At 25.2% G+C, this 15,993-nt stretch overlaps 1 protein-coding gene across 1 annotated transcript in view; it reads right to left on the bottom strand.

Annotated features, from left to right (window-relative positions):
- LOC135930320 (uncharacterized) overlaps nt 1-15,993 on the bottom strand; it is a 70,105-nt gene that overhangs the window by 2,638 nt on the left and 51,474 nt on the right. The gene's annotated exons all lie outside the window — the stretch shown is intronic.

Raw genomic sequence — 15,993 nt, 5'->3', positions numbered from 1 at the left:
TGCCACCATGATAAACACAAGGAAGGCATGTAGTAGAGTTTAATTTATTTTATTAATTTTATTGTTTCAATTCTATAAAATTTATATCTCTGGATATTTACAATTTTTACAGCTATATATATATTATTATTTTAATACTATTTACATATTAACATTTACGAAAATTACTATAATTTAAAAGGTCCTTAAAAAAATAAAAGATTTTTACAAAAGGACAAAATAAAAATTATTCAAATCATAGGTTGTCAAAAAAAGAAAATTATATATAATATAAAACCTTCAAAAAATATAAATATAATATGACATATAAATTAGTCATATTCACAAATATAATTATTTATTTTTATCTTTTTATTTTCCAAAAATCCCAATATCCAATAATATCATATTCCACGAATTGCAAAATAAAATAATGTACAAAATGAATATTACAAATATGTCCAGGACTAAAATAAATAAAATCTGGAAATAAATATTTAAATCAAAAAATTAAATCGGGGAAAAAAAAGAAAATGTATTCGAGGCAAAAATCCATAATCTAGAATAAAAATAGATGAAATAAAATAATACAAACATAAGAAAATAATGTTGATAGCTGTCACTTAGAAAGTGGCAGATACAACACTATTTACTACCCATATTTGGATTGAGATAATATCATAATTTGTTTAATATTTCGATGATGTGTGTGGTTCCTAAGTCTTTTAGCTAGCGTAATAAGTTGCTATAGAAAAATTGGTTTAATATAGTGTTCAAAAAGCTCCAGAAATATGGGATATCAATATTTAGAAATTTTTTTTAAAAAAAATAACTTGATATCAAATTTTTAAATATTCAAATCAATACAAGATTTTAATATTTACGCATGTTAGTGTAATAATTCTTTATTCATTTAAAAATATAGATAGATGTTGATGATATTTTCAGCATGCGTATTGTATAGTTTGTATTTTCGTCAACAAACTGTTTTCAGGTTATTTTTTTCTTTCAAAGCAGTTCAAGGATTTGTTTGAGTTCGGCCTTATAGAATCATCGGAATTTATTTTTTATATTTTAAATCCTTAAAAAAATCATGCTGAATGGATTGATTATTTTTTGCAAATGGAATATTATCATTTTAAATATACTAAAAAAAAATAGGGAGATAGAATAATCTAATATTAGCTATGATTAATTTTATATTTGAAAAGTTTTGAATTTTTTGACGTAAATATGAATAATATATTCTTAAATAATAGATTTATAATAAAAAAAAATCATTTTTGACAAAAAGTTGGGATGGAATAACCTAGTTTTTTTAGGCGAAGAAATATAACTTTTTACCTCTCATTAGTGGACATCCTTTAGAATAGGTGGAAGCTAAAGGGGGAAAATTAAATGCATTTTTAACTCTTTTTCATGGATCTTTAAAGGAAGAGGAATTATTGAGCAAAACTATTTTAACTCCCTACCTTTATTAATTAAAAGCTTTAAAAAAATTTATATATCATTTTATTCTTATATAGGAAGTGATTGTATTTTAATAATGAAGAGAAAACGTTAATTTCTTGTGATAATATTTTTTAAAAATCGATTACGCCACCTAATGGATGTTAATTTATAATATTTTAAAGTTTTAATGGAAGTTATATAACAAAATGTCTCGTTTTTCAAAATAATGAGCTTATTAATTAATCTATTTGTTTCTCATATTTGGATTTGAGTTATGATCATAATTTGTTTATAATTTCGCTTAAATCATGCAACAACAATTTATTAAATAAATAACATCTTGAGGTAAAGACATATGTGTAAAATTTTATAATAAATAACGTTAATTTTACCGATGATAATTACTTTATTTAAAATGAATATATCTAATACGCCATTAAAATAAAAGATGATACTATATTAATTTTTTTTTTAAATATAAAATTATTAAATATTTTTTTAAATATAAATAAATATTATTTTAAATCGTAATTTTCAAAAGGTTTTTCTGTTATTAAAATTAAATTTTTTATTTTTTGTTTAATATTCCTTAAAATCTTTACAAATATAATTAAAATTATATTTTGATCATTAATTCCGCTTTCCAAAGCTGATAAATATAACCGAATTACGATCTTTTAGGCCAGAAATTTTTTATTAAACTAAATATGTGCTTTTGAATCAGCTTTTGTGATAACGAGAATATAATATTGCAACGCAATGTTCTTTTAAAACAAAAAGTACCCATTTGTTTTATGAGCCAAATTCAATATATATTTATTTTATTTTATAGTGTATTTAAAGCAACGAATTTCTGAAATAATTATACTAATTAGAATTCTTTTATATTAAATATGATTATTAATTAATTCAACTTCCTATAATTTGAATTTGTTATCGAACTTATAATATTTAGATATATCCATTTATTATTTCATATCTTTTTTTCTAAATACGAAATGATTGTTTTAATGAATTTATTAGCTTCATTTTGAAATGATGCGATTGTATTACAACAGAGCCATAATAGTTATTGATAAGTTGAAATATCATGAGAAACTGTTATTTAATTAATGAAAAATTATTATTAGGGCATCTGTTAAAATTTTAAATAACAAATTGCTTACTTCTAAAATATCAAAATTATATAAAATATTTACTTCACATTTATATAAGAATCATTTTCATCATCAGAATCAGGGGGAAGTATTTATTATATGATTTATCATAACAAATTATTAAAAAAATATTTATTTGGAGATCGAAAAAAAATTAATTTGGGGAGAATTTTTTCTTAGGAATATCGGAAGAAAGTGTAAATCAATAGATGGAGTATTTCGGCGTGAACTAAAGTGAAAAATAGGGAAATTACGCCAAAAGAGGGAGATCTGGCAACAGGAAATAACCCGATATCTAACAAATTTAAGAGAGAAATGGATTTGTCGCAAGATTCCAAAATCTTTTAGAAATTATATGGGTAATGGGGGTTAAAATAAATTAAAAATAAACAATCCATACGCGCACTATTAAATTCCCTTTTAAATCTAACAAATTAATAATAGGAGTAGATTTGTAATGAAAAGATTTAAAGATTTAAAAAAAATGCTAAAATAAAGAATAAAATATATCACAAGGTAAATTCGAAAAATAGAAAGAAAAAAAAGAGATTTTTAAAATAAAAATTTTTTAGGGTTATTTGACTTTCCATTATCTTTACTGTCGGTATATTCCTTTATTATAATAAACTAATAAATACTAATACAATTCTGATATTTACATTTTATGTTATTAACTGAAATTATAAAGATAATGTTTAAACAAAACTTTTTATACAAATATTTTAGGATCACAAATGATAATAATGACAATTGACACTTTCCTAGTTTATTACAAATTAATAATACACAAACAAGCAGATATTTAGATGATGTCATCCTACACAAATAATATTAACAATTATTTCAAAGAATCAAAATTGAAGTCCATATCTTTCGTAAAATTTAATCAATTCAGAATGGCTTATATTAGGTATATGGCATATCCGAAATCATGACAAGACATCTTTAAAATAAATGTTTCCACATCAATTCGGCGGGGAAAATTCGGTGCGCTACTAATCAACATATTTTATAATGTGGTAAATTGGTCCAGCAAAGAAAGAGGTAAAAATATTGGTTGTTAATTTTTTTTTGATATTATTAAATTTTTTATTGGTTAGTAAATAAAATTGAGATTTTTGCCCAACATTCAAAATGACTTCTATTTAATCATTCTATTTTTATGCAATAAATTTATAATAAATTGCAACTGTATTAGATACGCGCCGAATTGTCGCCGCGTTGAATTAACACCTCTCCTAATTGACATAATGCCAAAATATATCATTCTTACTTATTTCATATTTAATTTTTTTTAAAAAAAGAAAGGAAAAATAGTATTATTATAGAAAAATGCCCCTTACTCTCGATCCTTCCCTCTAAAAATATAACTTATCAATCCAAAACAATCCAACTAGAAATAGTCCAAGTTCCCATATAGTCTAAAAATCCAATTTATTCATACAAATATCTAAACCCAATTTATTCATTCAAAAATCTATAAAATATATCTAAGTATCATAAACGATAATCATTAAATTGCTAAATCTTCCCGATCAATCCCGTCTTCATCCAATATAATGTCTTCTTCACTCCAAACCGCACACACAAAGAAACTTTTATTGTTCTTTACCAAAAAACCCCATGTGATGATTTCGTTTCACTCCCATCCACAAGGAAGCACTAATTCTCCTGTCAGAAAATAACTGACATTTGATATATTATATTAAATTTATTTCTTCTTTTTTTCAACAGCTACAACAAACAATGAATTGTTAGATATATGAATATTTAAAAATCATTTAAATATTAAAATTAGAATTACTGTTTACGAAAACAAATAGTTTATAAAATGATATTTAAAATTTATTAAAATAAAAGGATTCTATATAAAAGACAATACCTAATTTAGGCTAGTGAGGTTGATAAAATATATTAGATATAGGAAACAAAAATAACTGATTTTAATTTATTTATGTATTTTTGTTTTATATATTTGGCACCATATATAAAATAAAAATTAAATAAAATTATTATATTCGATTTATTTCAATTTAATTTAATTTTTAAAATTATAGATTAAAAAATTATTCTCTACATTGCTTTATCTAAATCTTAGCACCAAATATTTTAATAATGTAGGAAAACGGGAGGGTTCGAATGGGAGTGTTGGGTTTCAATTTGATAGGATAGAATTAACAAAGTTGGTAAGTGATTTTATTTTTATAACGAATTTGCAAAATAAAAATTATAAGCGAATTAAAAAAAATACCGAAGTCTAAACACAGTCAAAAAATTATGCTCTAAAAAAAGTAAATTGTATGTTTTATATATAACAAAAATTTAGCCTAAAAACAGTAAAAAATACATATAAAACTTTTTAAATCAATTTGAACATATTAATATTTAAAATATCGCCTAACAATAGTAAAAACTATAAAACGTTTAAACTAATTTATCAGAACATGCATCAGTTAAATTCAAAAAATAACTCTAGCATCCACTAAAATTTACCTATGCATGTGTAAGTGATAGTATAATTTTTATAATGTTATTTTTTAAAAAAAAAATTTATGACATTTTTCCTTAAAATGGAATACAATCATTTAATACATTGTAAAGGGAAAGGGGGTAGGTATATGGGGGGAAGAATTTAATAACAATAATTAGTACACTAACAAATCATAGAAAAGGGGTGAGGAGGGGTCAATATAGCTATCCGTAATAGTTTTTTTTGCGTAATTATGCCTTTAACTTAATAAGGTATAAATTATACTATATATAGGCTAATCAACATAGTTAGCCATAACTTCTAAAATATATAAAAAAGGGAGGTTAAATTAAAAGATTATAAAATTAATATCCATTAGATGGCGCAATATTATTTGATCTATATTATTTTACACAATAAGCAGCAATTTTACATATTTTTTTAAAAAAAATTATATCATGCCTAGGAAAAAGTCTAAAAAAAATAAAGATAAAATAGGCGTGAACCAAGAACCGGAAAAATTAAGAGAAGTATATTCTCTTCTCTTCTCTTCTCTTTCTTCTCTTCTCTTCTTCTTCTCTTCTCTTCTCTTCTCTTCTTCTCTCTCTTCTCTTCTTCTTCTCTTCTCTTCTCTTCTCTTCTCTTCTCTCTCTTCTCTTCTCTTCTCTTCCAAAGTCATTTGTGAGGTTACACATTAGTTATGCTGGACTATTTTTCAATAGATTTTAATTATTAATAGTTGATGCTTAAATTTCCCATAATTACATCGGTCAAATATATGACTACGAAAATTACGATAAAAGAATTGATGAAGACAATCAGCCTATTTGGTATATCTGAATACATATTTAATACTTACAGATAATGGCACCAATTTCATCAGTTCTTTATTTAAAAAATTTTGCGGCGATCATGATATAAAGCACAGCTTGACTTCAGCATGCCACCGGCAGTCTAATGGCCCAGGTGGAACCGATGGTGAGAACTTTTATGCACATGAAAAGTGTTAAAGGGGTGTAGAGGGTTTGGCAGAGTTTAATCTATTATTTATTATTTGCATATCATCTATATGCGCATCATAGATAAATAAATCGATTAATATTATAAATAATTACGATAATAAATAAATTATTAATAAATTTATATTTATAGAGAAAAAGAGAAGGTTATAAAATACTGTTGTTAAACGGCTCGTTTTGAGCCGATTTCTCAAAATTTCGATACAATATGTCTAGACCTTTGCTCCTTCCATGAACAAAATCTTCAGGTTTGCGTAATATTTTTCTGGATAAAATATTATGTAAGCCGTTTTTAAAAATCGGCTCAAAACGAGCCGTTTAACAACACTATTATAAAACCTTGATTTTTGTGTAATAATATTTATTTGATTTGTGATTTGGGATAAATTAAACGTAAGAAAAAGAACAAAGTTAAATCAACCAAAAAAAGTCGATTCTCAACCCGACCCCCTTTGATTTTTTTAAAAATTTGTATGATGGTTGTATATACACTAAGTAGTAATAATATAAATTTTAATTCTCAACTCAGCTTACTTCGTGAGATATGGCCATCTTGAGAAACGTGGAAATTCCAAAATACACTATATTTAATTTTAAATATCTCAAAAAGTAATTAAGCCTGTATGATGGTAGTATATACACTAAGTAGTAATAATATAAAATTTTAATTCTCAACTCAGCTTACTTCGTGAGATATGGCCATCTTGAGAAACGTGGAAATTCCAAAATACACTATATTTAATTTTAAATATCTCAAAAAGTAATTAAGCCTGTATGATGGTAGTATATACACTAAGTAGTAATAATATAAAATTTTAATTCTCAACTCAGCTTACTTCGTGAGATATGGCCATCTTGAGAAACGTGGAAATTCCAAAATACACTATATTTAATTTTAAATATCTCAAAAAGTAATTAAGCCTAAGACATTATTTAAATTTTATTAAATAGCTCTAAAATAGCTCTTTAATATGACATAAGAAATATTTTTGTGAAAAAAAGTCTAATACCAAAAACCGGAAATGGCTATAAAATAAAAATTGCTCTTTTTTTCTTTTAAATTTATTTTACAGATAGACATTATACTTCTTAATATTTGTACAAAATCCTAGATTGGGACGAGTATTGGGCCAAAAATTATTACTTTAAATATAAGTAGTATGGCTTAAATCCTATAATATACTAAATGTATAGTAATTTAGGAAACAAATAAGAAAATTAGTTTGGGATCGGGCTGGATATATTTTTTTATAAATCTTTCTGGCCGTGTTAGAAAAATTAGGCCCTATGCAGATCACTAGTAGACATTGTGTCATATTTAGCACATAAGTTTAGCTATTTTATTTTAGAAAGAAAATAATTGTTAAAATATTTATAACTTTATATAGCTAATTAATGGGAAATTAATATTTTAATAAATATATTAACGTTTGGCCATTAAAAATCTATTTTCAAGATTGATTTCCATTCTAAAAAAATCTACGTTGCTAACAAATGTATATTTAATTCCCGGGATATTGATTCTCGCATAATTATATAAGTCAATAGGAGTTATTATAGTATTTTTATGAGGACGTTGCAGGCTTGCTCTAGCCGCCAGCCTCTTAATTATTCCCCCTAAACTATCGCAAGGAGTTTTGCCATGTGCAGTTGCAGAAAAAATGCCATTCTGCCTTGATCCCAAAATCATTATAATGGTTGTAGAGGTTTGTTGTATATGCAAATTAGAATATTAATTTTTGTGTGTTGAGAAACAACGAGACTTGCGAGAAGATAAGCAAGTTTTGGTGAAAAAGATTAAAAAAGATATTTATTCCAGTTGTTTTTGAACAATGGGCGTGAACCACATGAAGATAGGAAATAGATATTTTATGTTAAGAACAGGTGTGTACCACAAGATTACAAGATTTTTTTAGATTCAAGATATTCAAGAGAATTTAGATATAGATTCAACTGTAGATAGACATGTTTACAAAAGATGTGGATTGAGAGCTAAAGGACTATTACCTACAAGGGGCTCAAGGGAGATATGGATTTGGACTTCATTGAGGGTAGAGGGGTGATAGAATGTAACATAATAGTATAATTAATTTAGCGTATTTTGACTATGTATTATAATTTTAAGATTAATTTTAAAAAAAGAAAAAAAGAGAAGAATATCGAAGTTGAGCTATTTAATAGATTATATAAGGAAAAATTAGATTAGAGTCGATAACCTTATACATTAAAACAAAGTGGACATATGATATATTTTATTGCTATATTAAATTTAAGAATGAATGTTAGGATAAGGAAGTGATAAAATGTTTCAGAAGTGATGAAGGGTTAAATAGATTATTTTAGGTAGATGTTTTAGATGCGATTACCCGAAACCTTAAGACAAAGATCAATGAAAATAAAGATATCTTAAGCCAAAGTCGATATCCTGGCAAGTGCAAACTGTCGTGGAAGACTCGAAAATCTAAAAGATCGATACAGTTACAAGAATTAGTTGAAAGGAGCTAAACAGTTACAAGAGAACGTTGGAAACAAGAGACTAGATAGAACATATATTCTAGACGTACACGCTACAATTGTTAATCGCTGACCAATATAGCCAGGTGTTTACTGAAACTCTAGTCTAAAATACGAAAGTCGACGACCTTAGAGACAAGAATTCGTGGAAACAATAATAATAGTAGACAAATTATCGCCAATCATTTTCTAAGAAAAGTTGTTGGTCAATGCTTTCAAGCTACAATCGTTAACAAAAGTCGTCATCGTTTACCAGATAATATGATAATAATTAATTACCAGAAACCGTGAGAAATAAGCAAAGACTAGGATAATTTACCAAGGTTAAGACGAAATATAATTAAAAAGAGAGTAGAAGAATGTATCGGGAATCATGATAACAGAAGTGAATCGAGTTCGTCAATTGCCTATAGAGATCAAGAGATAATCGTTTACAAAGGGTTGGAAAGAAACATAAGGATTCAAGAATTTCAGTAATACACAAACAGTCCTCAGAAGTGAAGAATATTAGACAATAGACCGCCGTCGTTAGAAACTAGAAGACATTACAGATTAAGACGATATTTGGTGGAGATGCAAGATCTGTAAAGTCGAAATCGAAAGAAGTTGGTCATTCGCTGGTTGGTGGGTCTAACTTAAGTGGAAGGGTGTTGTAGTTTTGCGTTACAAAAAGATGCATTATGCAAATCATCCCCGTCTATATAAATGAGAAAAAAACGCGTGATATTAAACTTTTTATTTTTCTCTTGGGAGACTATGTAAATGAGGATTAAAGAAAAAGAATATATAATGGAGAAATTATAGGCGAAAAAGGATGGATGATTTTGTTAAATTAAATTAAAGATTTGTTTTATAATTATTAATCTTTTTTTATTATTTTTACTTTTATAATTTTGTTAATTTGATAATGTTATAATTTGAATAAAGAATTAAATATTTCAATTATTATTAATTTCTTTTTTATAAATATATTTGTTTTCTATTTCATATTTAGGTTTTGAGCCCAATGTCAAATCTCTCTTTGTGACAATTAAAATAATATTATGTTAAATTTAAGATCATTTACATAAAAATATTACCCAAAAAAATATTATCTTCGTCTACAATTTATTTATGAATAATTTACAAAGTTTTTTTTGTTTTTATGCTGGGTGACAGCTCCATCAGAAGAATAAAATATTATTGAAATCTTATCAAATCTTTCTTTCAAGAATAGAATTAATTTTATTTGGAATAAATGAAAGGAACAAGTATTGTGTTTGAGACAATCTGATATAATCACGTAACTTAAATGTTTGATGATATCGCCTTCGCGGTAATAAATCATAAATGGATGAAGTGTTGCCTATTATTAGTCCAATCGAAACCCTGAGCCTGACTACAAAAGCGTCAATTATAATTAACTTAAAATTAATAGAAGGTTTTGTGATAGGGATCGTAGAAGTAAAAGGTAAGATGGGATTTGTTGAATATTTTTTAAATTTTTTCCGGCAAGAACTACAAATTTTTAATTAATTGATAAGCTAGAATTCACTGTATCATCTATTATAAAACACCTCTAAGATCGTAACGTACTGAATGAGATTTTATTCTAAATGGGTTGCAGCACTTTACAGGAATTGTAGACATTTAAAATATAATTTTTTTAAATTAAATAAATTTAATTTTTAGAAAAATGGCTATGTAAAATTAATCAATAAAAATGACGACTGTTGCTGTTGGAATTAATTTTGAATATTGACTTTATGCCAAATATAATTATTTTATTTTAATTAATTATAATTAGATTAAAATAATCTTTAAATGAAAATATATTTCTGACGATCACAATAATAATTAATTGCCTGGCAATGAAAAATAAACTTCATCATTCACTCACAGAGTTGCCAGGTCAAATCTCGAATTTAAGCTGAAATTTGGGACGAATATAATCTTTAGGTTGGGGTGAAGAGATTATTGAGCTCACTTTTTATTTTCATAGTTGTTACTTTATTACTTTATACAAAATCTTATTATTTATTCCTTATAATGCCTCCAAATTAAGGCGTTTTGCGTTATATTTAAAATAATACAATACAATTTGGTGAATGTTGTTTTGAGTTTTTTAACATTTAAAAAATGCAAAATAATAAGATTTTTTAGGATTTTAGTTTTAATGCTATTATTCACATATATTGCCCACTTTTTAAAAAAATAATTACTCTATATTTGGTATAATATAGGATTTAAGCCATACTACTTAGACTTAAAGTGTAATAACTATTGACCGAGTACTCGTCCCAATTTAGAATTTGTACAGATATTAAGAAGTATAATGTCTATCTGTAAAAAAAATTTAAAAGAAAAAAAAATAGCAATTTTTATTTTATAGCCATTTCCAGTTTTCTATTTCTGGTTTTTGGTAATAGACTTTTTTTCACAAAAATATTTCTTATGTCATATTAAAGAGCTATTTTAGAGCTATTTAATAAAATTTAAATAATGTCTTAGGCTTAATTACTTTTTGAGATATTTAAAATTAAATATAGTGTATTTTGGAATTTCCTTGTTTCTAAAGATGGCCATATCTCATGAAGTAAGCTGAGTTGAGAATTAAAATTTTATATATTTACTATTTAGTGTATATACTACCATCATACAAATTTTTAAAAAATCGAAGGGGGTCTAGTTGAATCTTCAGTTGATTTGATATGGAATACAACCAGGGTTGCCAGATATTATTCACTTGAAAACGTTAGTTTTTCTTTTAATGGGGGGCTTCGCCCCCCATACCCCCCAATTTGCGGGTTTTCGTGATATAACATACTAATCTATGTAAATATGCTATATTTAAAAAATTTTTAAGACAATGAAAATTCAATTCTTTATTGATTTACTAATCTAATGTATAATTTTCCATGTTATAAATATCGCATAATATTAATTATTATATTTTATAGATGATTTTAAAAGAGGTAATAGAGTGTATGTATAATTAATTTATTTCATTTAAAATATTACTAGTTTTAATATATGATTTATAAAATCCATAATAGTTATTATTTAAATTCATATTATACTTTTACTATCCAAAAATTGAACTTATAGATAGGTAATTATTAAATGAATATGAATTTGATATGTTAATTTTAATATTATAAACTATAAAAAAATTTAAAAATGAATATAAATTTAAAAATATATGATTGGTTAGTTGAACCATTAACAAATACTACAATTTTTTAAATATTTTAAAATAAAATTAATTTAAAATTTTATATTTGTTTTTAAAAATATTTAAAAATATTTTGAAAAAATTTAAAAACGTGAGGATAAGTGTGAGACTAAGCGTGATTATTTTAATTTACTCAAAAAACGTGAGGAAAGCGTGAGGTGTGAGAAAACGTGAGTAAGTAAAAAATTAGGTAAGAAATCGTGAGAATCACGGCCAAATCGTAAGATCTGGCAACCCTGAATACAACATGTATAACATTACCTCCTTAATTATTTTTTAAAGTGGTGATCCCGACGTACAGGTTGAGAAATGGGTTTTAGAAAAAAGGAAAACTAGGTTGGGAAAAAAGGTTTTAAAAAACAGTAAAATAATCAGGCTGGGGAAAAAGGTTTTAAAAAAGAAGGAAAACCAGGTAGGGGAGTTCCCTCGTTACCAAAAATCAATATTTTTATTTCAAAATTAATATATGGCTAAAACTTTGTTTTTACATTCATCGGTTCACAAATCGGGTTAACAAGTAATTATTACTGATCATCTTAATTTCACATAAATATTTGGAGCTATATTATTCATTAGAATTATTCCGCTCACGAGTATACATTTTATAGTCGATATTTAACATTTAAAATTTATAAGATTAAGCCATATTACAACGCAGGCCTAGAGATTTTGTCATGTGTGGTATAGAGGCTTGAACATCTACCAACAAAATCTCAAAGCTTAGGATATAATGACTAAAATCGTAATTTAAAAATAGGCCAATCAATCTGTTTAACAACACTAATTTTGGTGCCATCTAAATTTTTTAAATAAAAAATATATATATAAGCCATTAAATCGTAAAAAAATTTGAAAATTTATAACTGAAAAATTTGTTATATTATAATACTTTTTCATCTAAAGTAAATATTTTATTATTATTGATACACTCCTTTTGTATGGCTTTAAAAAAAATAGACATCTGATTTTATATGCTGAACCCAAAATTTTATTTTGAATTTAATTGATAATATTAAATCACAATTATTGAAAAAAATACAATATTAGTAAATCACAATTATATAAATTAAGAAAATAAATGACCATATTAAAAAATAACAATGTAACCAAAACCCTTTATGCCCTTAAAAAAGTATCTAATACCAAAATAATTTAAAAATCACATAATTAATTCTATTGTAAATTTCCAAAAAGGTTTTCTGACCATTTATAGCCTGTATGATTTGAAAAATAGATTAAGTATATATATTAAAAGAAGAAATATACTAAATTTAACAAAATCACCTAAATTTTACTAAACGTTATGTGAATTATGCTCTTTGACTATACATAATTATTAGATAAGATCTGACCCACCTCGGATCTTTCATCTATAGAATTAATACAATTTCTAGTTTCGTAAAAAAATTAAAATTTACAGAGAGAATAAAAGATTACAGCTTTTCCCATATTATCCTTTTTTCCTTTCCAAAATATTTACTATATATCCATCTTATATCCCCATGCAATCATCTCCCGCAATAATCAGCCATCTACCAATCTATATTAGTATAATCTATGATCAAGACCAGCCCTAAGAGCTTAGTAACTATTAATTTTTGGCACTTAATTGGGAGGTGATGAAGGACGTTTCCTTATTTTATATGCCTTGTAGCCTTCATTTCTCGTCGATTTGCTTCTACAGAAATAAACACTAAAATAAAACAATCTCTTAATTTCCCCATGCCTATTCAACTTGTTATTCAAGGAACTTACTACAATTTATTCATAATTATAATGGTTATGGATGGCTAGACATCATTCCTGGTCAGAACCTACCACGGCTCAATTCAAAAATATATAGCCATTCCATAGCCTATGCTGATCTTTGTTGATTAGTATATGATGTCAATTGTTACATTGTATATACTCAGAATGCAGACTTTCACGCCATCGTATGTTTTCATAAATAAGGTCTTTCTACCACTCTCATCTCTCAACAAACGATTAGAATTCATTACCCTAGACAATAAACACCCAATTGAAAAGCATTTATTACTTGGGCTAGAGGATAACCTCTTGTTATATATCAAATCTACCCATCTTTTCAATAACGTATGCTGAAACTTAGAAATGCCTTAAATATTCTTTCTCAAAAAATGTCGTACACTTCTACACTGAAGAACGTTGGCAATGAGCAATCTTTAGGGAAAAACCCACTACTATCTATGGTTATCCCGCAGAAATCTATTACCTCAGTAGCCTCTAGACATATTCTTATCTTATGATATTAGTTGTTGTGTTTTTCATTTAAAATTTTTTCAAATATTTAGAAATTTTTTAATTTATTTTTAAATTTAATATATATTTATGTCTAATTTTTTAATGAATGAATATTTATAAAAATAATATGGAATAAAATTAATATTAGATTTAAAGAAATTTGATACTATTTTCACAAATGTAATGTATAAAATAATTCAATTTTATGAGTTTTAAAATTTAATAAATTTTTGGGAATGAGTATAGTGGCTAAAATTTCCCGTAAAATAGGATTATAAAATTTCCCGTTAAATAGGATTAAAAAAATATACATAAATTGTTGGATTTAATTATTTCCATGTGATTTTGCAGCAGAGTTTCGTGTAGAATATATTTTTACCAGAGAGTTGTAGGATATCAATTAAATATGAAGAAATTACACATGTTTTTATTCAATTATTCTAAATAACATTTAATAAAAAGAGTCATCTTATAATTTTGAGGCATGCCAGAAACCTGTCATACGATAGTAACAATTTGTGTCTACTATTAGTGTCATATAAAATATCGGAGATTTAATTTCAGCTGCCGTGGTTTTTAGACTCCTTATTTAAGCCCCACTGCAGTTAAAATAAATACAAGAGAGGGGGCAGGGAGAAATATGTATTTTATCATTATAAATGTCCTTTTAAAATTTCAAGAAAATTTTTTATAAGACAAAAGGAATTGTTGCTTAGATATTTTTATAAAAATATATCAGGGATAAGTAATATACAATAATAAATCTTAAGATGCAGAGAAATTCGTTCTAAACATGCGGGAACAGACCAATTTATAAAACTAGCTTGGCATAAAATTTTGAGATTAATTCTGGCTCCAATCTTCCGTTCCATATCTCTTCAGTCTTAGCGCGGCTTTTCATTTCAAAATTATTAATTAAAATTCAACTCTTATGATGAACCCTTATTCCAATATTAAAAAAGCCATATTCTAATTCATTTATATTCAAACTTTTTTATCCTTAATTTATATGAAATTTATGTGTCTAGTTATTTGGTCCTATAATTTTTAACCAATTAATTTTTTAATTTTGTTTTAAAACAATTACTAACTTAATTTTATTAGTAAAACTTTCATAAATTATAATAATGAATAATGTTTTGTATTTGTAAAATAAAATTGTTGTTAAATATCAATGTCCAATCCAAAGTTTGCAAACATTTGATTGGCATAAAATAATTTATATAACATAACAAATAATAATAAGGAGGTTCTGAGACACAAACGATTAATCTGATTAAAATTTTAAGATTAAATATAGATTTTTAATTTAAAAATATTTTTTCACTGTCAGTTCAGCAAAATTTTTAATAGAAAAAAATATGAATTAGTTTCATTGATCTAGGTCAACAATACTGATGGAGTCTTTTGAGATGACTTCAGTAACAAAACCTTTTACTCAAAAAAGCAAATTGTTATATCCAAAGGTTTCACTGATATCAAAATATTATCTCCATTTAAATAAAACGAAAATGATATATAATTAATAAAAATATATTTGTATACTTAATTCATTTAAATTATAACCTGTTCATGAAATAAAAAGAGAAAAATTATTAACAATCTATGTTAAACTTAATCATAACTGAAGATCATTACACGGGTTTGTATGTCGAAATATTTATGCATGGCAAAATGTAGAAATGACAAAAATAAATCCCAATTCTAAAAGATATAATAGAGTTTCAAATATATTAACAATGTTCTTAGAATTTTAATTAAAAAAATTAATAAACCTCAGAAAATTTATGATAAACTTTTAAACTATAAATCTAATTTTTATAAATTATTAAATATTACATGATCAAAAGGCATCGTTATATTAAGGCTTGAACAAAGTGCTACAAATTTTTTGAAAATATAAAATATATTTTGATTAAATAATAA

The sequence above is a fragment of the Gordionus sp. m RMFG-2023 genome, chromosome 5, assembly GCF_954871325.1.
Source record: "Gordionus sp. m RMFG-2023 chromosome 5, tfGorSpeb1-WG-v2, whole genome shotgun sequence".
Classification (NCBI taxonomy): domain Eukaryota; kingdom Metazoa; phylum Nematomorpha; class Gordioida; order Chordodea; family Parachordodidae; genus Gordionus; species Gordionus sp. m RMFG-2023.
The sequence above is the reverse complement of the archived record's forward strand: the minus strand, read 5'-3'. Positions and strand labels throughout refer to the sequence as shown.